A 25,668-nucleotide genomic window follows, 5' to 3' on the forward strand; every position below is an offset into this window, starting at 1 on the left:
GTTGCAGGGGAATATGAAAGCCAAAGCTGTGCTTCAGTGGGCTCTAAGGTGGGAATTTTGCAGAGTGCCTGTACACAATTTTGTTTTCACTGGGATCACTGAGCAGTGGCCACCCCAGAGCAGGAGGTGCCCCCTCAGCTGAGGCTCAGAAGACCTGGCTGTAAAAAATACAGATCATTGCTCCCAAGAACATACCAGTGGTCTGGAAAAGGGTGATATTTGGTAACATTAATACTGTGTTTGCTAAATGGAGGAGCTGCTCAGTCCTCTTCACTTGCCTGATGCTCTCAGCTGTGGTGCAACTGAACCACGTTGCTGTGTTTCACCTCCCTGGGTATTTTCTGTGCAAAGAACTGCAGTACTGTTGTAACTCTTCTTCTCTCACATAATTCTTCCAGAAAAAAACAGTATGTTGTAGGGGAAACTGCCTCCTCACTGTCCTAAAATCCTTTCTCACTTGTGGTAACTCTGGCACACTCCCTGCACGTGTTATCTTTATGTTAACACTGCTTACAAGTGCTGTGAATAAAACCAAATCCAACTGAGAAAGTTCCTCTTTGCTCACATTTCAATACAGGGATGGAACTATCACCTTGGAAAGAGCTTTCCTCTACCAGTGGTAGATGCAAAAGAAAAAAATCCAACCTATGAATGCCTGCCACACCACAGCACACAAAGCTACTGCTTTTAATGGATTAGGCTGAGGGCTTTTCTGTTGCTCCTTTGCTCTTCTAAGGAGGAGGACCATGGGATGTCTTTGAACTAGCTACAGACATGAAAGATTTAGTAAACAAGTATTCTTTATCCCATTTCTCGTAAGAGCTTGTCCTGGCAGATATCTTCTTCCTCCTGAGGTTTAGACCACAGTTTAATTTTTTTTCCCCTATTTTTTCCCCTTTAGCCCTTGAAGCATTTCACAACGTGATGGGCAAAGGCCCAGCAGTAATTAGGCTGATTGAACACTGGAGAGGTAGACAAAAGAAGAGGCTGGAAATGACTGTTGTTCTCCAAGCTGACACTGCCAGGACCTGAGGTCTCAGTCATGACAGCCCACGTTTCTGAGGGTACCTGTACCCAGGAGTGTGCAGACCTCGGGTCCTGCTGCAGCTGGGAGCTGCAGGCTCAGATATCCACACACAGCTCCTGTATCCCCTAGGACAAACCCACCTCTCCCTGCTGCTCCTGTGCTGTGCCTGGGGAGCAGGGAGGGAAGGAGAGGCACACAGGTTAACACAATGGCAGAGCACAGGCTGCCAGGTGTCACCCATCTGGCCTGCACTGAAGAGGAAATCTTATTTCTCAAAACTTTCCGTCGTGCCACACAAAACACTAAATCCTTCCAAATCTGGAAGTGATAGCCTGGCATGATGCCCCAGGTCATGTCTTACATAAAGATTTATTTTTCTCATGCACAGTGCTCTAGATCCTACTTTTACAGATATTCACTAAAGATACCTTAAATCATAGCAGCCAGGCCCCTGTATGACTGTGCTTAACTCTTGCTTAGCTCAGGGCATCTTCCCATTCCTCAGGCTTCAGAAACCACTGGAACTCCCATGTTTTCCTGCTGGCTGCTTGCTGGCAGCTGCCCTCCTCCCACAAACAGGGTCACCTGCCAGGCTTTCTAGTGCACAGGACATGGCAGCTTCCAAAGGGATTATCTGCCTGTTTGAGAGGTGATTAAAAGCCTGAGGGGAAAAAAAAAAAAAGCGATATTGTAGCTCTGAAGGTGCAAGAATCATTAGCCCTGGAGATGAGAAGGTCACCTGGTTTATGCCGAGCATGAACTGATCACTTTACCTGGCTGTTCAGCTGGAGAGATCCATTTCCATGTGCTGGGTTGGTCCATCTCCATCCCTGCTCTGAGAAGGTGCCCTGGGATGTCACCTCTGCCTGCTCAGCACACACCCAGCCATCAGCAGGGGCAGCCTTGGAGCCCACAGCAGCCTGGCAGAGTGAGTGAGCCATTCTGACACTCTTAACATCACCACTGATGCCTGAATTAGAATCCCAGATTTTACCAGAGCAGTTCTTCCCAATTTTTCTGCTAACAGCTGTGCAGAGCAGCTTCTTTGCTGTTTCCCAGCTGCAGATGTGTGTCCATCCCATGGAGCCCCGAGGGAGGGATCCTGGGGAGCCCTCTCTGCTGACTGGAGGGGACCAAAGGGTCTGAGCTTGAATTTAAGGGCTGCTCTACCCAGGGCCAGGATGCAAGATGATCATGCAATCTAACAGATCCCCCTCAGAGGCTTTGAATCCCTTTACTTGCCTCATTCTGTGAGGTTCATCCTAAAGAAACCAGGTTTCTTTACAATTGTCCCTCCTCTGCTCAAAGCTTGGTGGAGTAGGTTTAGGTGGCCAGTTACTGTAAGCTTTTCACTGGTGCAAACAAGCAATTTGCCAGAAAAATTTCACACAACAAAACTTTTATCCCAAAAGTAATTTCTAGTCACTCTGAACTTCAGAGATGTTCGATGCCAAAAATCAAAGAAAACCTAAAATGTGAAGACTTATGAACTACAAGGGAAAGCTGGACACTGATATTGAAATATTCAACCTTTAATCAGCGGTTTTATATTTCTTATGGGAGAAGGAAATAAAGAAGCATACAGCCACTTAGGCCAAATGAAACCAATAGAGAGTAATTAAACTTGCATTTATCAACACAAATAGCCAGTAAAGAAATACCAGTGTACTTTTTTCCTCAACATCTATCTGATAAAGACCTTTTGGCTGTAATACTGACATTTTTGTGACTATTAACTCATTGGAGACTCACCCACTGTAAAATAAAATAAAAACCCCCTACTTTTGAGCACCTAATTCTCTTTACCAAAGCAAGTGTTTTACTGCTGTGTACTTGGGCATACTGGGCAGCTTATTTTCATTCAGAAAAATAAAATAAGCTTTCCCAGTACAAAAACCCTCTCCAGCAGCAGAGAATATGCTGGCACTGGTGTAATCAGAGAGGTCAGGAATCAGGTAACACCAGTAACATTGCTTTATCTTTATCAACTGAAAAAAAAAAAAGTTAAGTAAATGCCTTTAAAAAGTTAAAGCTGCTGAGGTTAATGCACTGGGGGGGCGGGTTTTGAATGTGCTTTATTTAAAGGTAAATTTATTTGTCAGGTACTGCACGAGCAGAGCAAATAATGATGTTTGCCTGGAATTCATGAATATTCAGTTGTGGGCAGCTCTAAGCACCAGACTGAATTGGGACACAGTACGTGGTAGTATAATTTGTTGGAATAAACTGGTCTGCTGTAGAAAAATGTTTTGAAAGATTTTAGATGTTTGGGTAAAGAGCTGGCAAAATCTGCAATCCAATTCCCATCATGAGGTAACCTATCATCAAACACTGGCTTGCAAAGCAAAACCTGGCAGATCTGAAGTTTACCACATTATGTCTCCCAATCTGCTTTCGTAGCCTTCCCCTTCCTCCAAGGCTGAGGCTGCGTCGTGTTTTCCGTGCAATGCTGAGAAAACAGAACGCTTTGCCAGTGGGCTCCTTACTTTTGGTTATTTTTAAATCTCCACAAAAGCTCCCGCTTTCTTCTGTGGCCAATGCCTCTTGTTTATGGAAGCAGTTCCAATTTATTTTCTATAAGGGGGGAAAAAAAAAATCGACTGCCTCGAAAGCGCTGCAAGTATCCGCATTGTTCTCCTGCATTGTTTTCCTTATTAAAAAGGAATTCTTTGGAACCACAGAGGCATTGAGTCGCCTACCCTCACGCTTTTTTAACCCCTCCCAGCTCTCAAACAGTGGCTTTCGAGCAGTGACCTTTCCTTTTCGTGAAGGCCAGCTGGTTATTTTGGGTTGGATTTCCCTGCCGATTGTTCTGCGTTTCCTCCCGCGGCGAAGTCGCTGCCGCCGTTCCCACTCCCGGTGGGATAACCAGGGTGAACACCTCGTGTTCCTCACCCCAGCCCTGCTGCTTTTGGGGGGCTGTGTGCCAACCATGGGGAGAGCCAGACCCCTGGCAGCCTTTCCATGGGTGGCCAAAAACCATCAATTTCTGATAGCAGCCGCAAATTATCAAATTCTGGTAACAGTGGCCATTACCCACCTTGTACACGTGGTGCTATCACCATCACTCAGATGCTCAGAAATTCAACAGCAGCTTTCTAGAACTGCTCTCAAAGAGCTTCACCCATGGCTGTCATAGGAGGAAGACATAAACATAAAACACACATTAACACCTGACCTTAGTGGAACAGCTGATCCACTTCTCTGCATGGGAATAAACACCTCGTTTATACTCTGTGAGAGTAATTATTTGTCATCCCTGAGTATTCTTTTTCTTGTAACAAGTTTTTCCTTACTATTATGAACCTCTTGAAAGGACATGCAGAACCCACCCTTTTTCATGTAGCACCTCTGCAGGACCTGAACTAGTTTGGGTTACTACAAAACACTGAATCCACAAGCAAAAAGCATGGGACACATATAGGATTCAGGGTGAGCCTTGAAACCAGTCAAAACCTCTAATGTAATCTTTAAACAAAATCGTGGCTACCTGAAGCAGAGAGGTGCAAAGTCCACCCACTCCAGGGTTTTTTGGGTTTTTTTGAGAAAGCCAAGTTAAGATGTAAAACACAGATTTGCTGAGCTGAAGGATCTCATCTCGATTTCTAGACGCTGACACTGAGCCTGGCAACAAGTCCTGTCAAAAATAAACTGGGACATCTCAAATAAACTCAGCAGCAAAACATGTTCATCTTTATTCCTTGAGGACTGCTGCAGGCCTAGGAATCTGGAGCTCTGAGCAGACAGGCTTTGTTTTAGGAGCAACATGTTCTGCTGTATCCGTAAGAAAATATTCTCAGAAATTCCAGCTCACCAGGAGTTTGAAAGCTCATCGGTTTGGTCTGATTTTGGGATGTAACCCAAGTGTGAAGAGAGGAGGTTTCTTGGTGTCTTGTGAACTTGAAGTGCTGATTTTCAGCCAAAGCCCATCTAGACCCTGCCCTCAACTTGCATGTACAAGGCACAGAGACAATAAGTGGAGTTTTCTAAATACTCATTCAAATTTGAAGTTGTTTATATTTCAGAGTTCAAATTGAGACAAATTGTATTCCTTCACCCAAAATATTTTTTAAAATTTTCACTTCTGTTTCTTTCCTAGTAATAGTTTCCATCTGCCACTGACTGCATGAAAAACCCCAATGTCAAAATTTTAAGAAATGCCTATCTATTTTTACACCTATTTAGTAATTATACAAACTTCAGGTAAAGGAGAAAAAAAGATGATTCAAATATAATCTTTTATCTTGTACTTATTTCATTGAGAGGTGGGATAGGAGGCTGAGATCCTGTGCTAGCCAAACTTTTAATGCACTACACTGATATAGGTAAAGCCTTAAATAATTGGAAAAATAATAAAATAGGTGGGAACACAAAGGAGAAAATGACCCCCTCCACCAAATCCTTCAACCTTGGCAAATATCTATTGTGCTCAGAAAACAGAGTGTGACACAGAAGGAAGGTGACAAAAAGGAGAAAAAACAACATCTGAAATTTCAAAATGTTTTCCGAAGATCGAAACAAGATGAAAATTTAAATTTAAGGGAAATATTTTGGTGCATCAAATACTTTTTATACAAAAGTCTCTATTTTGCAGGATAAATGTTTAAGACACAAATGTTGGCCATCTGTAACTGCAGCAGTGAGAGAGGCAGCAAAGATGGAAAAGGTGTCGTGGCAAATTGCCTTGCCTCCCTCTGGAGTGCTGCATTGCAATGAGCTGGCCCCGGTCCCAGAAGCAGCAATGCCATATTTGTGTTGTGAGAAATGCAAGGTGCTCAGGCCTGGGAAAAGACCTTTTCTTGTGTCCACACTGCCTGTTCTAGAACTGCTTCGATGCCACACTTCTCACTGCATCCACACTTCTCACTGAATCCAGAGTCAAACATTTCCTCACCTCTATTTCTGCTTACAGGCAAATTGCTTTTTCCTCCTTGTGGGTAATTTGGGCTATAAATACAGCAATGAATATGCTACCTAGTAGGAAAAAAAGGAAATAAATATGTATAAGTGGCTCTCCTGCTATTTGTGTGAGTCTGTGTGTGCCTGAGCACAGGCAAGCATAAACACACACATATCTTATGCCTACAGAATATTTGTGTATGTTCAGTGGCTCAGTTCCAGTGCAACTACAAACACCCGTGCTCATTATAGGAAAATGTGTGGTTCTTATTTTAAAACGCTCTGAAATCTCTAAAAACATAAAGGCACCTGCCTCACACACAACATCTCCCCTGAGCTCATTTTATCAAGCAGTGTTTATACTCAGACTGTACGTGACACTGTTCACTCGAGACACCATTATCCAAAAGTCCTCCAAAACTTACTCTAAACTATCTGAAAAAAGAGTATGAACATCCTTCTTCACTCCCTCTTTTAAACAGCTCTTAACACATCTCCTCACCCCCTCATCGATCCCTCTCCCCAGAACACTTCTGTTCATCCCACGAATGAGAGGCAGATTGATTTCCATCGTTTCACCTTCCGCTGCCTTATTGATGCACTGCCTGTCCAGGGGGAGGACAGTCACGCTGTGGTGGCAGTGACACAAAAGCTCAGTCAGAGGACATTGATGCTCTGGGTTGCAAGGAAGTTGGGGCTATTCTGATTTACACAAGTCCAGCGTCTTTCCCCTTAACGATAAGGAATTTTTTTGAGAGCTAAAGGTAAATTCTAAACTGATCAGAGCTTCCCGGCAGCGGCGAGTTTGGTCTTTGTTTTAAAATGTACGGCTGTCCCTGCAGAATCTGAGATTATCTGCTAAGTGATTACATACCTACACACATGGCAAAAGATTAGCACCTCCCCTGCACCCCCTGTCAGTGTTATTCTTACGTGCCCAGCCACCTCTGCTGGCCCACTCCAGACGTGAGCTGTGAGAAATGCAGCTGTTGAATTACAGGGAAAGTTAAGAAAGTGATGTGGGGGGCACATCTTTGAGCAGTTCAAAGACTGTTCAAACAGTTCTGCTCCTTCTGGCCATCTTTCTCTCCTTTTTCTTTTTCCACATTTAGGCTTTAGTGTCTCTTTTCCCAGGGGTCCGTGTTAAAGGAAGTTCAACAGATCATCAGACTATATCCCATTTCCATGTTATTACTTGAAGAGATGATAGATTTGATAGCTTTTAGCTAGGCTCTATCACTGTGAATTTCCCCCTTTTTTCCACTTTGCACTTATGATTTGTGATGGGCAAATCTCAAAAGATTAGATACTTGGCTTGGATAAGCAACTCTATGTTTGAAGTTTACATTTCAATTTTCAGTGATTGGGGTCACTGCAACAAGTGTATGAATTATCTACCTCCGATTCATGGGATTTGAATGATGAATGGCATGCTTTAGGAAGAGGAATAAGCTGACAGCTGTATTTCCAGCTAACATAGTTACCTTGCCCCAAAATTAAGCAGACCAAGGGGATTTATTGATTTTCAGTCACATCAGGGGAAATGAGAGCTGAAGGCATCAGGTTCGACTTTGGAGCAGGACTCCAATGCTGTATCCCATGTAAAGGTTTTACCCTTTGGATACTCTGGCCAGAAAAGGGGCAGGGGTAGAGATGAATGCTGTGAATGTTGTACAGGTGTTGTCCTTCCAGAAAATAAAATTTGTGTACTCCCCAAATGGACAAGTGGCAGGAAGGCACCTATATTTTCCTCTGGGCTGCAGAGTGCACTCTTACCTCACCCTCCCTGCAAGACTCTGTTATTGTTACAGTGAAAACCTTAACTGTGATTCTTCACTGACATTTGGCACCACTTTAAAATCTACTTTCCATAGAGATAGATCGACTACAAAATTGGCCCTGACTGTATTTTCTCACTGAGAATGCAGACAGGAGATGAAAATCAAAGTTTAATCCCGTTGCCTGCTGTAGCAAAGCACAATACAATGCCTATCTGGGATGTAGCATCTCTTTTTATTTATCTATTGTATGTCTGTGTCTGAGACAAGTATGTTCTTGCTCTGTTTCCAAACAGAAGAGCATCACAGAAAACACTTCTGATGAACAAAACAAAATCTACTTTTCTTGCAGGGTTTTACATCAGCTAAAAAAAGAAATCTGGCTACAGGCAACAGAAGAGTCTGAGTAAAACTGGGTGGAGGGTTAATGGAATTTTGCTTTGTGAAATAAGTTCTCATCAGGGAGCTCTGAGAGAAAGCAGTTCACAAGTTTTTTAGCTCAATTTTTGCAGACCTGAAGAAGTCTAGCTGTAAGCATTTTGGGCAGGAGCTGGGTAAATATTACTGATATTGGCCAGAGGTATCTGAAGTGGCAACACAAAGGAAATAATTTCTCCAGTGCCAGCAGAATGGGTGCTGAGCTCTTTGGAAGGTCTGGCCTGAGAAAGTGGTACAATGAGAAAAGAAAAAAATAAAAAATTGTTTCCTCAAATGGGTGGTACGAGTCTTGGGGAATGAATGTTTGTGGAGCACTCAGCCCCTGGTATGAAGAGGTGCTGTAAAAGTTCAAAGTATTATTGTTATGGCATACTTACTCAGCAAGGCAGGGAATATCAAAGGCTTTCTTCTCCCAGCTGGCTGGGCCTTATCTCAAGGAACTGTTGGTGGGTGGTGATTGCTCTCAGGGACTGGTGATGACAGAGCAGTCACTCACTTTGCTTGCAGAGCTGCTCTGGGCACCCTCCTGGTCCTGCCAAGGCTCCAGTTCCTCCTTGGTGCTTTCCCCTGTTCCCAGAGAAAAGCCTGGGATGAAAACACAGAGCTCTGACACCTGGCTAATGGAGGCACTCAGGCAAGGGCTTTCACTGGAGACTGCTGCATTGGGAAATAATTGATACAAATTGCTTCAGACATTCAAGGCTGCTGGTCCTCCTTCCCACAGGCTATTTTTAGGTCCAATTAGGCAGATGAAATGACACCAGAATTAATTTGGGTACACTCAAATGTTTGGGCTTGCTGCTTCTTCTTCTTTTTTTTTCTTCTTTTTTTTTAATACTTTTCTCTAGATATATGGCAAATTTCTGAATCTCAAAAAGCAGATAAAGGGATCTTTTTCCTTTCCCCCCTCCTCTACTAAGTGATGTGCAAGCACTGAAAGATTTGCTCACTGCAAAACCACTTAGGGCTGATTGCTGGGGAATTTCCTCTCACCACCTTAAACCCAAAGCAAATAACAGAATATGAAATAACACATATTCTTGGCATCAGGCTGCACGACAGCTCCTCTGGGTCTGTCACAAAGCAAAGGCTACCAACCCACCCATCAGAAGATAAAATGCAATTAACTCATTCATTATATAAATATTTTGGGTGGAGAGGCATGAATTGGCTTATCTCTATTATTTTGATCATAATTATTAGCTGATGTTTGCTGAGTTTTTCAAAGCCTTCTTTCAAATTAAGGAGCCCAAATTCCCATGTTAAATCCCACCCTAAATGTTATGGGGATAGCTTTTGCATGCTACTGGGGAACACAAGCAGGGAGGGAAGCACAACTGGTGAGATAATGCCCATGGCTGGTACTACCAGAATTTATGGACAAGCTATTCCCATGCTATTTGAACATAATTCCCACATTTGGGCTAACCAAGCTTTAATAAGTATCTGATACTTAGGAAAAACCCTTTAATACATCAGCAGAAACAAATGTTTTTTTCTCTGCAATTAGTACCTTGTATGATATCCCACATACCTCTCCCCTAATTTCTTTCTGAAAGCAACACACACATAATTTTGGGGCTTGAGGTTTTTTTCCCACCTGCATCTCCTAAGCATGTCTCAGCACTAGGATGGTTGGTGCCAGAGGAGTAATTAATACTTCTCAATAATAAATTACAAATCTGGACCACAAAAACTTAAAATATCACCAGCTTCTCAATATTGAACTGCTCCAAGATGCATTTATTTTGGACAACCCAGGCTGTAACCTTACCTCAAAATACTGAGTTATACAAACTATTTACATGAACAAAAGTCCCTATCCATTGAAAAAGCCCTTTTAAATGTAGTTTTTAAACCTAAAGTCTTCAAATGGTTTTTGCCCTATTTCTTCCTCTAAAAGGGTTCATAGTTTCTGTGAATTCCTGCCTCATCACCCACTTCCCTGGCTCATATCTAAGCACCATATCCACCTTTATATCTCCACCTGTGCTTTGCAGTGAATCTTATGATGGCACCTCCTTAAGCAATCCCAGCTGATGGTGCTGAGACCCAGTAACAGAAAGATCTTATTAAAAAAACCTAGAAAATAGAACAAAACACAATATTTGTTGATTCAGAGACTTGCAGGAAACATTGGCAACTGGTTTCTAACAAGATGATGAGCCATGAGGAAAATACTGAGCTTCCAAAGTGACAAAAATGATACTCTGACAGACACAACATCAAGGGAGACTTGTCCTCTGTCCTTGTTTGTGACACAGATAATTGATTCTTCAAATCCCTGTCTCTCAGCAGCTCCATAGCAGGACATCCCTGCAAGGTCACTAAAAGCTGAATCTCACAGAGAAAAGTCACTTCTCCACAGTCTTTCAAGAAGTCTTTGTAAAAAAGGACAATGCAGCACAGGAGGGAAAGTAAAACTGCTGTAAATATCTGAAAGGGTCAAAATTCAAAGAAAGTTGGAGTTTGTCTAGAATAGCGTTGTGTTGACACTAGATATCCATGCATGAAAATTTTCCTGAATTTTCTAATAGAAAGTACTCCAAAGGAGTCTCATTTTTTCATGCCCAAGAGCATACCAGAGATGAAAGGTACCTGGCTGAATTTGGGTAAAAATAGATGGGATTTTGAAAAGCAGGAAGAAATGCCTGGGAAAAGTCACCTACATATGGTCTTAATCATGCCAATGGATAACCCCCACATTACCCTTTAAAAGGTCATCTGATAAACATCAACATTGGGCTTTTCTCACAAACCCAACACCTAAAATTGCTTCAGGCTACTGTAATACGGCATGAGAAGTTAAATTAGAAGCATATATTTGGTAATAGCACCTCTGAGAGGGAGTCTTCAAAAGCCTGTGCCCCCATTAAAGGATTAGAAGCCCAGCACACATATCAGCAACTACTCTCCATCCAAAGAGAAACAGAGCAGGAGACAGAAATCAGCATTTTGTTCTGATTAGCTTATTTGATTGATGTAATGTCTTAATTACCTTTTCTTTTTTTAAAAGCACTGCTGCAAGCCTGCCACTGAGGGAAGTACTATAAAGAATACCACTATGAAGTAGAGCTTTCAAGCTCTCCCTTACCTCTCGTGGGCCTGGTAGTGATCTTTCCAGAATATTTGGTGGTGAGACACACAGAATAAAGCAGTCTCCAAGCAGCTGGCAGCCTTGGGTTCAATTGTTTTCAGGGGTACCCAATATCCAAGTTACAGACTTGGAGGTAAAAGCATTCAAGAATAAGAATGGGGTCGTTAAATACTTCTGGAAATGTGCTAATTCTGTATGAAACAATGGAAGAGATATTAAAAAAGAAGCAGGGATAATTAGAGTCAGTACATTCAAAAGCACTTCCTTGTTATTTGGGCATTTTCCCTTCTGGAAGCAAATCCATTCAATTTTCCCTGAGTGCCAGCATTTTGAGGTTATCTGCTCCTAAGGCAAATAGATCAGATTGTCCAAAAAATAAGGATGAAGGCAAAGGGCACACCCTAAGGATTGAAGAGACTGGATGAGAAATTGGAGAGTTTAAGGCAAGAGAAATTCTCAGTCTCAAGGTCACTGATGATTTTAGGATGACTTTAAATGGTGGAGAATCCTCCTAACAACATTTTTATACATTTGGTGTTTTGTTCCTGACTGAAAGTTCAGGGCACCTCTCCACTTTTCAATCAGGATCCTGAGTTATGCTCTGGCACTTCTGGGCTCTAAGAAAGGATAGATGGAATTAGAATTTTGCTCTGATTTTGATAGCCTCTTGCAGCTGGTTAGAAAATTCTCTGCACACGGGTTTTCATGGAATTTCCTATTTATTTCTTCCCAAATACATCTTTTCAGTTCACAAATCAGGAAGCAAAATTTCCTCAGTGCAGGCTCTACAAGTCTTGCCCAAGGACTGGTGATCAGGCTCTGCTCCTTTTACCAGATTTCAGGGTTTCTGGAGGGGAGGGTACAGCCTTAATTTCTGAATCTGTCAGAGGTGACCAAGGCATGACAGAAGTGGCCTTGCCTTCAAAGTGACTCTGAACTCCTAAATTTTCTCTCTCTGAAGTCCTAAGTTATCCTCATGGGTTTTCTCTTCTTGACTCATGAGAGCAGCAGATCCATTACATTTTCTTTCCCACCTCTCTCTGCAGAGGGGACATTTCTGAGCCCATTTTTTCCCAGTATTTCTGTATTTAACAGGACTCATATCTTAAGAGCATACAAGCAGGAGCAGGCTGCTGCAGCAGGAATCCAGAAGCTGGAGCTGTCAAACCCAGCCTTATTAGATACCAAAGGGGCTAATAAAAGAATGGGTGTTTGTTGTATTTCTGGCAGGGATGGTTGCTGAAAAGCCTGGAGAGAAGGATCCCGAGACACCTCAGCCCCCAAGTTCCGATGGATGTACTTCCAGTTGATCAATCTCTCTGCCTTTGTGCCTGAGCTACTTCCCACTTCAGGCCTCTGACAGCTGGACAAAGCAGGGTTTGAGCTGTGCCTTGCTTTAAGTAAGTGTGGAGAGATGTTTTCAGTCTGACCTTGCCAAATCAGGCCCAGCCTCGGGGCGTTTGCTGAGGTCCAGGGAAGATTTTCCCACTGAATGGCAAGTGGCAAAAAACTAATTCTATCCACAGCAACGTGATGGGGTACTGAAGTGACAAGTGTTGGGGGTGATAGGAATCTACCTTATGATCTGCAGAGCCTTCAGCTTCACACAGCAGAGGAAAAGACTCATCTATGTCGATTTGGTGGTGGTGGAGATAGTTAAAAGCTAATTATAAAGTCTAATCTGAGAAACAGAAGGAATATATTTAACCACAGGGTGGTCGTGCTCATGATTATTCTTCTATATTGAAGAGATAAGATTTGGCAGGAGCAAGTGTGGGCTTTGTTTGGCTTTTTGTTCTTAAGTTCTTGTATTTTCTTAAAGACCATCAGATAATGAGATGTAAAAGCACACATACAGATATATATTGGTGCAGAATATAACACCAGACAACAAAAGCAAATCTTCCACATTTAAGCACTTTTGTGCATTTTTCCTTTCCACTTTTTTTCCTCCTGTTCTTAAAACAATAAAAATCTCAATTCAAATAATGGCAAACTCCCTTCAGGATTTTACCCAGGATTTCCATTCCATACAATAACAGCTCCCCTCCCTCCCTTGTTGCCCTGCTCTCTGTTTCTTCCCTCTACTCAGAATTGTTGCTGTGCTAAATAATTAGAATGTCACTAACCTTTTCCTGATCACTTTTTACACCTAGGACTGTTTCATTTCATATATTACTCTGAATATTTCTTACTGTTCTGAGAAAATATTTTGCATGAGTGTGTCACATGCTAATGATAAATACAAATACTTTATAGAGTCAATAAGCCTTTTAAGATATTGCAGAGAATTTCTGTTCTACTTTTAAATAGCAACTCTTCAATAATAATAATAATAATAATAATAATAATAATAATATTCTCAGGCTTCTGCCAAATGTACCAACTTGTGTCAGAGATGGACAGAGATGAATTTATCATATTCATGTCCTTTCTCCATCGGAGTGGAAAAGGTGTGACAACAAAACATGCTTCAAGACATGCTCTTGAACCCTCTTTTCAGCTGACCATAACTCACATCTGGGACTAGAACAGGGCAAGCAGCCAGGCACCTTAGCTTGTACTGCCCAGTACCAGCCTGGCTCCACATTTCTGTATTTCCTGGTAATGCTCAATCAGGAATGATTGCAAAGGGGAGCCTGGAATGAGTAAGAGAAAAATGAGATGTCAAATCTTGCATTTAGAGGATTTAGCAAAGTGTGTAAATAAGTTATGGCATTGATATCCTGACTGATTGCTCAGCCAGGGGACTGGAAATGGAAAATGAAAAGTCTATTGATTAAATAAATTAATTTTTAAATCTAAAAGTGGTTTTAGTAGATTAATAGCCTCTTACACTGAATCCAAGCTTTCTCCCCTAGGCAAAGCCTCAATTTATACATATGCTCCACTTCTCCACCTCTGCCAGTCAAGCCTTTTTGCTTCACACAGGGGGAAGCTGTGACCCTGATTTCAAGAACCACACCGTGTGCCAAAGGCCAGGAATCCCGGATTATCCCACAGAATTCAGTTCCCAAACTCCCTCCTGGCATATTAAACAGGGACATGTTCAAACAAAACAGTGAAAAGCCAAACAAACCCTTGCTGGTTGAGCACACCCATAAATGTGTTGCTACCAGCTCCTGTAGAGCCTTTCCCAGCACAATCCTCTGCTGGATCCCAGAAAACTGGATATTGCACTGATGTAAGAAAACCACTGCCCCAGACAGGGTTTGTTTGCCAGATTTCTGCCAAGGGAGCAAGAAACAGCAGCAGCTCTTTTTTTGGGACCTTTCTCTGCAGCAGATAACTGGGACCAGCGTTCAGTAGGTGGAATGTGGGCTCAGAAGATGCAGGTTCCACGTCCAAGCCTGTTGCTGACCTCCTGAGCAACACCAGACAGGTCATTTCATGCCTCTGTATAATGCACACAATGATCCTGAATTCCTCTGTGGAGTGCTTTGAGTCTCACTGTCTCACTGGGAGAAAATGTCTGTAAACTCCCCCCCCCCCCCAAATATTTAATGAATAAAGAACTGCAGGGATGATAATACATGAAATGTGTAACAAAAAGCCATTTAAAAGCTCAGTGCATGGCAAGTTAACAAAACATGGCTGAACTGGAGGCTCAGTTCTCATAATTCTCCCTCTCATCTAATAAAATGGCTTTTTGAAGTCTGGACAAGTGAAACTGGGATTACTAATTGCATCTCGCTCATTTCTAGATGGAAAGATTAATCACAGAAGCCAAATGGGGTTTTTTTGGCCCTTGACTGATTTCCTCTAAGTGGCCAGGGACATTAGTAGGATGTATTAGTGGCAGTCACTCAGCAATACCAGTTCTGTCTGAATCAGACAAGGGAAAATTAGTCTTTTGCTCTTTCTGGGCTCGATCCTTTTCGCATGTTCAGCTCTTTCATACGTGGATCAGGTTGATCCTAAATCCACTATGGCATGTTTAACTCTGGAGCCACCTTTCCTACCTGATGACTTAGGACTTGGGGATGGGTCTGTATTCCTGCTCAAACCCGAGGTGGGAGAGAGGGTGGCTGGTGTGGTGGGATTCTCTGCAGGGCTGGGTTGTTCCAATAAACACCCAAAGCCCCAGTGTTCTGCTCCGTGGCTTTGTGTGGGGTTTGGCTGTGTGGAGGGTGGCTTTCAGCGTGCTTTTACGTGTGGTTTGGCCATGCTGAGGCTGTTTCACAGCTTGCTTTTTACATGTGGTTTGGCTGCAGCCAGGCTGATTTACTGAGAGCCTTTACACGGAGCTTGGCTGTGTTGTACTGAGGTCTGCATGTTTGGGATTTTACTGCTCCTGCACTAAGACAGTGCAGGTTGTGATACTGCAGAACAATTTAGATAAAGTGAGAAGTCAAAGCCAGCCTGGCACTGCTCCCTGCAGCACCATAATAAAAATCCTCGAGCACTGTAATGGCCCAGCTTCCTCCACCACAACCAAAGCGCTGCTGCCCCAGCTCCTGAACTCAAATATTTTCTGTTTTAGATGGAGGGGATTAGATATAAATCCTTCCCTCCATTTCAGAGGTGGGATCCAAGTGGCTTCCAGCCACATCAGCTGCTCCACCTTGGTGTGGGTTGAATGTATAGTCAATAATATATCACATAAAGAATGTGAATTATTAAACCTTTTCATAACCAGTAATCTACAACCAGTATTTCTCCAGGCAATTTCAGCTGCATATATTTTAAACTGATAAAACTCCCAGAAAACATTATTCCCAACCCACAAAAACACACTGGCAAACTTTAATGAGTAAGTCTGAGTTGTTATTTTGTGTTACTTTGATGCAAAGATTCAGGCACGACTTTTGTCTAACCTTAGCTCCTTTTGAAACATTTGTCCACAGATTGGCCCTCTATAAACTGTAATAACTGTTGTCTGTGTAATATTAATCCAGCTAATGCCTTTCAGAGAAATAGGATTATTCACTAATTTTTCAGTCTCACTCTTCTCTCCCCTGTACATCTCTGTTTTTCATTGCCTGGATCAAAATTCCCATTACCTGCAATTTTCTTGTTTTATACTTCCAATGCAAGATGGAACAAAAACCTTCCAGGTTTCCTATCACATAGCTGCCAGTACTGTTCTAATTTTGATTTTCCTTCCTTTTATGTGCAGTAACTTAGATTTACATGTACACAGGTTTTATATCAATTGTCTCATAACTTGTCTTTACTTTTGCCTGTCAGGTCTCAAAGGAGATAAGGCTGGGAAGGAAAGTAAAGGGGGAATTACAGTTCTAGTGAATTCACTTCCAAGAATCCACCTAGAGAGACAGATATAATTTCCAGATGCTATTGCAGGACTTTGCAACTTAACAGGGCATTATGTGTCACTTAAAACTTTTAATCTCATACTGGGGACTGAGCTGCAAAAAAAAGAGTCAAACAAGCAGAATAATGTAATAAAGTAGAGCAAATGTTACTCAATGAGCAAGTTTTCTAGAAACAAACATACTCAGCAGATGAAGTAGAAAAGGCAGAACAAATCCTTTCACCTTTGCTCAGTTCTTGAAGCAATAATCTGAGTGAGTCATCAGAAGAAACAAGTATTTGCTCAGTGACAATGTGAAGGAAACACTCCAGCCATTAATGCTTTGACACAGAGAGAGAATTTGACATTAAAAAAATTTTAATGCTTGTCTGTATTGGCTTTTTGTAAATTCTGCCTTTTGGTGGAAGTGTTCTGCATCCAGTCCCACTGCTGTGACTTGGATGAGAGCAGCATCTTCCAAAGAAGTTGCATGATTGAGCACAGCATGGTCTGGATGTCACACTGGAGGTATTTTACCTTTTGTATCTTCCCTCAGCTCAGAAAGCTTGGCAGTACCTCCCTTTCCTGAGTTCAGAGTAGATTTGCAGAATTTCCTCCCCTAGACTGGAAGAAAGATAAAAAAGTAAGTTTAGAGGAGTGTCTTGCTTTGTTTTTGTTTGCTTGGGTTTATTTTGGTTTTGAGGTGGGTTTTTTTGTGGGTTTCCTTTTTTTAAAATTATTTCTGAATTCAATGAAATAAAATTTTTGGCCTTATAAATACATCTCTTTTGGTTTCAGAATTGAGATTTTTTTTCTGTCAGCATTTATAGAAGTGTTTACAATTTCAGTTCAGCTTTCATAAACACACAAAAATTCATACTAGAAAGTGTTTTCATTGAAATTATGATATGCTTTCAGCAGAAGAGATGCACTTTAGATCACTTTCCTTTCCAATTTTTTTTTTTTTGTTTTTTTGTTTTTTTGGTTTTTTTTTTGGTAGAGTTCATGACTTGCTGTGCAATGAGGGGACAGTGGAATTTAACAGCTTTAACCATGTTTCATTTATCTTTGTGATCATGCTGTAAACAGCCCACATGGAGACACCCAGATCATCGCATGGACTCGTAAAACACAGCAAGTAACACTGGCAAGGAAACCTGCACAGTCCTCTCAGACCAAATTCCTGCTTAAGCCTCTGAAGATAAGAGTCAAATTAAGCTGTTTCTTCTGCTAAAAAATGGCACCAGTGGAGGCAGAAAGGCTCAATATTCCCTGGGGGCTCCAGCTATGAGTTAATGCTTTCCAAACCCTTCCACGTGTTGGCTGAAATGAACCCGGGGTTCCTTCACCACTGTTATCATATCAGTTTTAATCAGTCCAGCATCTGAAGTGCAAGGATTTGTTTTCAAATTAACCACATATTGCATCTATTTGATCTGAAATTTTTACTGCCACTCGTTTATTGGATCCTCAGGAGATGGATTTGGAAGTTTAAAGAGTTCAAAATCAAGAGTTTCAGAGTTCTCACCCAAAACCTCCAACTTCTCATTGTTAGGTTTGTCTCCCAACTAAGAAAAGATAGAAGCCCCTTTAATTCATTTTGGAAAAAAGTTATGACTTTTCCTTCAAGAACATCATTCCCATCTTCAGTCAGAGGAAAAGTGCTGGTAACAAGCTTGGGATAGAGCAGAAGAGTTTCTTCAGTTTTGCACCTTTTGTGGGTTCTGGTCTTTTCCCTGTAGGTTTTCAGAGATAATGAATGAAAAATTGGCCCCTTGTCCTCAGAGGTGATATGACCTCAGCTGCACTGACCAACACCCAGCACCTGTAGGCTTCCACAGGGCAGAGGACATTTCCAAGACCATTAGGACAGGACCCTGCCCATGGTATGTCTATCCCAATATTTCTGTGAGTGTTAGCACCAGGAGGATGGACTGAGCACAGGGTATTGCTTTACAAAAGCACCAACAGCTTTTCCCTTGGGAAGTTAGTGCTGAGCTTTGCTCTTCCAAGGCTGGTTCCTATCATTCCCAAAGACCTGTGCTGGAGCAGCAGATTTTGTGACAGAGACAGTGGGAGCTCCCTGAATTATTGCTTTGAATTATTTTTTAAAATAATTCCTTCTGCCAGCCCTCCCTCCAATCCTAATACCACCAGTTGGCAGCTGTTGGGAATGCTGCACACATTGACAGCCAAAATTCCAGAAGCAGGCAGCTGTGCAAGGAGGGATTGGCAGGTTGTGCTGCTTTATACTTGTTTTATACTTCCAATGCAAGATGGAACAGTGAGCAGACACCTCACTGAGCTGCTCAGGCAGTCCTGAGGCACAGAGATATTTCCAGACATCTCAAAGGTAAGATGAAGAAAGTTCTGAGAATATTGTAATGAAGAATATATTATCGTTCTCCTTTCACCAGAAATTCTCATTTTTCCTCCTTTTCCTTTTGAAAACAGACTAAAGGGTAGCTGAATGACAACTGAAAAACTGCCCCTTCCACTGGGGTGTGTCAGGAAAGACCTCAGGCTGGAATCAGGGAATCAGGGCTCTGCCATTCCCTATCTTGGCTAGCAAAGGATGCAGGGAGCAAGGGTACCATAGGCAATGCTGAATCTTTCAGCAAGGAAAGGAAAAAAGAAGATGAGAATGAAGAGCAAATTCAGCCTTGGGAGAATGGGCATCCCTAATCCCTGACAGAAATAAATGAGGATAATTCCTTTTCCATGCACTGCTGTGAGACTCACAGGCTGAACTGGCTGCCACAGAGTTTCTCCAGCAGCCACAAATAGCAAACCCCATCCAGCCAGGGTGAGCCACTCATGGAAACTTGCCAGAGGCACAAAAAGATTGTGTTTTCCTCTCCTTCTACCCAGTCAACCCTTCTGCTGGACACAACAGCTCTGCACACCCACATATTGCTGCTAATAGAATGTATCACAGAATTCCAATAACCAAACATCCACAGCATCAGAAGCTCAGCATGAACTGGTGTTCTTCACCAATCCCTAAAAATTCCATAAAGATGCTGAATCCCAGGAGCTCAGGGGAAAAAAATTGCCATGTCAGTAAATTAACTCAAACTTTAACAGCTTTTCCTATTATTTTTCTACTCATGAATGATTCTCGATTCAGTCTGTATAGAAATGACTTCTTTCCTAAATGCTGAATTCTGCACTGGACCCTGCTGTTGATAGAGGACTTTGAAGAAATCTGTCTTCTCTCATTGTTCCTTTGCCTACAGAACTTGAATTTGGTCCCAAGACTAATTCTCAAGTTGACAAGAAGTGCTTCACATTTTTTCAGCATTGTTTGAGAGTGGAGAAGGCATTGAGAAGGGATACCCCTGTGTTCAGGGTGAGCTGCCTAAATTATAATCAGAAGATTATAGAGAAGAAAGATTTTGCCATTACATAATGTAAGTGGTGAAATACAGGAAGGAATCAAGGTAGGAGACCAAATTTCTGGAGATTCCATAATAATAATTTATTCATTACTGGGGATAAGCCACACTGAAGGTGCTTGTAGATGTGAATTTTGACTAATATTTCTAAAAGCTCTTCACCATCCTCACTTTAATTGTATTGAAGAAAGAGGTTTGCAGGAACCACAGGGCTGTAAGGACTGAGTAGGATCCAAGCAGTAACATGCATAAATGCCAAAAAAAGTCGTCTAATCCAGAGAGAATTACAGACTCTGCCCTTTCCCCTGCTACTTCTGGGCTCATGGGCACTACAAATTAGCAGTTAATGGAATTGTTACAGCAGCACCTGGAGAGCATGCAGTGTGCCACTGGAGAGAATTTCCAAATGAAATTATGTACTTTGGCCCAATAACCAAAGAAATTTCACAGGCTCCAGGCCCTCCTGTAATGCACAAGAAAATCCCACTTACTGAATTTTCTTGCAAACCACCCTGTTTCTGGAACAGGGGTATTATTTAGCTGGGAAATTACAGAATTATTTTAGAGTTCCTCAGATAAAAATCAACTAGAATAAAATTCTTTGTTAGTGGTGTTTTGCTCCTTCCCTAGGTTTTCTCTTTTCCTATGATTTTTAACAGCAGTCAGTACTCATTATACAGTTTTTCATCAGCACTTAAGCCTCAGTGCTGAAATCTGAACAGGCAACAATCTGCAGACAGAAAACCCCAATCATGCAGAAACACTGGGGCCTGCCTAACCCAGCTGGAAAACTCCTGAGGCAAAGGAAAGAAAGAATCTAGGTGAAAAAATCTGCCTGTGGCAGTATATCCCATTGGAAAATTCAGGTTTCACATCTGCCTTGGCTGGCTTATAAATAAAACAATAAAAACAATTCAGCAGTTTGCCATCCTAGTCTTACTCAGCTGCTTGTGTTAGAAATCTAGCAGCATGAATAGAGAGTTTTTTTGACTGCTGAAGAAAACATCTTTCCCATGACTTACTCTGGGTTCACTCAAATAAGAACTCTGAACACAGTCCATGTTTGAGGCAGAGAGAAAAATGTAAGTGCTTTGAATCAAAGCACAGGACTGCCATGCTTTGATTTAAAATTCATATAAAAATGGATTTTTAATTTGTGAAAGCCCTAGACAAGATGCAACATGACTCTCCACAAAATTGTTCCTAGGCCTCAGTGGTGAATTCTTGATTATGATGGTTCCCATGTTGCATCCAATTTCAGTGCAATTTTGAGTGTGGCCTTCCAACAAAAATTATCATCTCAGCATGTTATCCTGAAATACATCTTAATAAATCACAACCAGTATTGAGACTAAAGGGGTGGAAGGGAAAACTTTTCACCAAGTTGTAACCAGTAGCCTTGAAAATGAAATATTTCTGCTAAAATCCCACTAATTTTTCTCCTGTGAACAGGCTACATTGAGTCTTGTAGATAAGGGAGTCATTGCTTCAATTACATTAAATAGTTGCATCAAATTTGATTTAAATTCTGAAGAGCTAAAGAAAATTGCTGTTTTTTTCATTAGCCATACAATGAGCAGATTTCTCAGCTGGATGTTCTACATTTCTCACTCCTCAACAACTTAGTCCTAATACACCAACCCTTCCTCCTGCTTAGATTTTATTTCAATCATTTATCAATTTAATTAATAATTGGTTGATAATTGTCCACATAATCTCTATATGGAGACAGTCAATCCTCTTCTGAAACGTTTTAGATTTTACCATAGCCTTGGAGGATTTGGGGTTTTTCCCCCTCACAAGAAGCAGGAGTAGTTTTTCTGTCATTGTGGAAGTGAATAAATGCACAGAGGTTTAATAATGTCCTCTTTTGGCCATTGAGTGGTTTATCAATGCAGCTTTTTTTCAGGCCATAATGCAAGATTTGAGACCCACCAGACTTTTGGTGTGATGACTCTTGCTTTTAGTTAGCATTGGCACCAGATGGGTTTGGGTCAGGGAAACCTTAGGAAAAACCAAAGCATTCACAGAATGCTTTTTCTCTTTCCCACTTTTCTTCACTCTATAACCTTCTCTAGATTCATACACAGAAGTGTACAAGTTATATATTCTTTTGTCTTGCCAAAATCTGTAAACTGAAGTCTACTGTGTGTGTAAATATTTTAAGATATACTATTCATAATTTCCAGGAGGTAAAGAAAGGAAAAGAAAGAGGTTTCTTTTCAAAAGCAAGGAATAGAAGACACAAAATTAATTGCCAATGCTCAGTAGAAGTGAGTCCACATAAGTATGATGGGCCCAACCTTAGGGGTGGGTCTCAATTCTTACATTACAGGGTTAAAAGTCTGCATTGATAAGCAACTCCAAATACATGCAGTTAGGAGGTAAATGACAAAAATAAGCCTTGGATTTTCTAGTTCCTGGGCCAGGATAGAGTTCAGGCTGTCAACGAGATTCATGATGCACCCCAGTCTGGGTTTTACAGGCCCAAGCTGGGTCTATTAACTTGGATCCAGAGCCAACATTAGAGGCCAGGATATGTAGGTGGCCTGTTCTGATGGAAACATTTTCCCCACTGCTGCCACGTTGTCTGTTCTTGAGTCAGATAGAAATATCCCACCTTCTCTGAGCACATCCAGTCTTCTGGACAGAATTGTCCTTGGCATGTTCCTTGCTGCCCACCCTCCCTGATTTCCTCCACGCTGTAGTGTGGAATTCTCAAGAACCTTGTGAAATCGAGGCAAGGACTCAACTGGAGACAATTTTGCTGACTATAGTGAGCTTTTATAGCATCAGAAACAATTCAGGTTAATGTTTTTTTTTTTTTTTTCTTTCTCCCTCCCTGTGCACAAGCCACTCCAGAGCTTGTATCTGAATATTTGGTTCTCATGTATATTTATTTACTTAGGAGTGGCATTCCTATTTTTATAGCTTTGAGTTTTTAACTTTCTTGTTAGCAGCATTAACAAGGTTCATGGCATATAAAGTGAGCTGTGGCATTTAAAAAATGTTGGCCTAATGTAACACCAGCCTTTTTTTATATACATGTTCAATGGCAAACTCCTACTGACAGGCAGAATGCATTTCTATGTCTGGGCAAGTTTATAGATGGTGTTCCCACCTCTGGGGCACAAGGTCACAAATTTGTTTCTGATTCTATTAAAGAAACACTCAACAATGGTAAGTTTGTGTGCTTCTCTTCTTTTTTTTCCTTTTTTTTTAATGAGGGGGGACTGTTTTATAAGATCCACAATCTTAAAGATACTCCAAGGAATCTCTGTTGACTGCTGGGATTTTCACCCCTGTGCCCTGACCAAATAACACTGACTGCAGATTTGAGAAGCTTTGCCTGTTAGCAGCTAGATAAGACAGATTTTGGAGAATTCTTGCATGACTTAAAAAAGAACAGGCATTATCCCTGTCATCTATCCATGTGTCTGCCCCTGTTTCAGTGGGGTTTCATGGGATTTGCCTCTGCAGCAAAAGGATGTGCAGAAATGACAGATCCACAATATCTGTTGTCTGCTCCTCTTTGCTCAGCACATCCCCTGTGTGACTCTGAGCACCTCACCCAAGGGCTTTGCTGCCTGGCCCTGCACACGGGTGGGATGGAGGGAACAACATTGCTCCCTTCCCTGCCCTCACCTCTGTCAGAGGCAAGGCAGTGAGAGATCCATAAAGGCCTTTGCACCCCATCCATTATAAGGATATTTACTGAACTCATGGCGAGGACAAGCAGGAAGATGAATCAGAGGTGGCTGCTGTGCCCTGGGAAACACCAGCCCTATTTTTTTAGGTGTGTTCTCCTTTATGCCATGTGGTGGCTCCAGCTGCAGCTTCCTCAGCAGAAGTGTTTACTGCCTCTCACCCAGCCTCATTTAACAAGAGAGGAGGCACAATCCAGCCTGGCCCCAGCCATGAAATCCCTTCATGCTGGATGGAACACAAGGTCTGGGCCTTTGTGGCTACCAACATACAGAGCCTTGGCTTGAGAAATGAGCAGGGGCCAGCAGAAAGGTGGAGCTGATGGGGTGAAATGAAGAGCACGGGAGAGAGACAATGCTGGAGGGTTTGGAGGAGGGAGGATAAACTCCAATGTCTGCTGAAAGAATTCCAGCATCATCCATTACTCTCCAGGAAAAAAAAAAAAAAAAAAAAAAAAGCAGAAGGGCAAGAAGCACAGCCCTTTCTGTGGGATGCTTTGGCTTATTGTGGTTAGAAGGATCAAGGCTAGGTATCACATGCCTCCACTGAAGGGAGATGCCCTGGAATAAAGCAAGGAGCAGGAATTTCTAGGCTAGGGAAAAGGCTGATCGTGTTGAAACTGAGCACAGGAAAGAGAATTTGGCTGCAGTGTCTGACTGGAGGAATTTAGCTACACGAGAGGACTCCAGGTCTATTCTTTCTCCAATTTCCTTATGCCCCCAAGGAAGCTTTTGCTGGAAATTTGCTTCCATTTATGGGAGGACTGGAAGAATGAGGGCCAGACTGTGTCTGAGCATCTGGCAATCAGAAAGAGGGTTCAAAGGAGAGGAAACTGCTCAAGCAGGATCTGAGAGTGCCATTCTGCACTGAAAATTGACCTCTGCAAGCAACAGGCTGCCACTGCTGGGCATTCCATGTGGGTATTTCTGCAAAGTGACAGTTCAGGAAACTCTCTGCAGCCTGGCTCCAGTAAGCTGACGTTGCTGTCTGAAAATTATCATTACCACAGATTCTTGTGGCCCAGTGAACTCCTAACTGATATTCTGTGCAGTATCACCTCCATGATAATGATGGGTCTGGCTACCAACAACAACCACCAAACCATTACTGAACATTTTTGCTCAGAGGAGACATTGCTTCCTAACAAGTCCTTTCGTTTTTCTATGCTGTATTTGGTCACCTGAAATAGAATTGTTTATGATCACAATGAAAAATCTTTACTAAAACAGGTTTCAAGTCATCTTGCTTTTACTGAGAAAGGCAAGTTTTCTTTGGCTTTGGAGAAATCTGCAATCTTCTTAAGTTTTTAAAGACTCCTGTCAGAAATTCTCTTAAAATAAAGATGCACAGGTAGGGAGCAGGTAGGTATCTCCCACAAAGCAGAGGCAGTTCTCCTCTAGAGCAAACAATCCACTTCAGTTCCTGTGATCTCTGTTAATTTGGTTACTGTTTTGGTTACAAACCACTTGGACAGTTTACAGCATCAGTTCTGTGAGAAAAGCAGAAATGGGTTTAATGTGTTTGCATTTTGGTCAGAAAAGAATCCAAAAAAAGCCAGGGTGGCTTGTCCATGAGAGACAGGATTAATAAGCATGCAATGATCAATTGCTTTGCCCCACATTTAGGCTTTCTACTTTATTAAATACTGCAGACATTCTGATTGTTTCAGAGATGCTGGTGAAATGGATTCAAGGTAATGAAGACTCTGCGACTTTTTTTTAGGTTTTGTTGGCATCATGACACTGAGAAAGAAGTTGATCACCGTTTTCAACTCAGAAAAATAGCAGATATTTATTTTCATGTTTATCCCCACCTACAGGAGAGAATTTTCCATAAATACTCCGTACCATTAGGCATGTATAACAAAACTGTTCTACATATGTGAGCCCAGTGCTGAAACAGCAAAGCACAGTGACAAACACTGCTACTCATAACTCCCAGCAGCATCCCCTACAAAGCACAGTTGATGTGACAGTGCTGGAAGACTTTGGGCTTGCTCCTGGGAGGGAAGGATGAGCACCAGGGCTGCTGTGCACATCTGGCTTGGGTTGGCTCCTTCAGCTCACCCTGCA

At 42.0% G+C, this 25,668-nt stretch overlaps 1 long non-coding RNA gene across 1 annotated transcript in view; it reads right to left on the reverse strand.

Annotated features, from left to right (window-relative positions):
* The window catches only part of LOC148224130 (uncharacterized), a 46,981-nt gene that overhangs the window by 9,494 nt on the left and 11,819 nt on the right, over nt 1–25,668 (reverse strand). The window contains exons 2-3 of the long non-coding RNA XR_015802830.1: nt 17,031–17,117; nt 8,520–8,709 (exon numbers count right to left, since the gene is read on the reverse strand). This is a non-coding gene — a long non-coding RNA (uncharacterized LOC148224130). The remainder of the gene's footprint in view (nt 1–8,519; nt 8,710–17,030; nt 17,118–25,668) is intronic.

This window comes from Sturnus vulgaris, chromosome 3, assembly GCF_052056855.1.
Source record: "Sturnus vulgaris isolate bStuVul1 chromosome 3, bStuVul1.hap1, whole genome shotgun sequence".
NCBI classification, from domain to species: Eukaryota; Metazoa; Chordata; class Aves; order Passeriformes; family Sturnidae; genus Sturnus; species Sturnus vulgaris.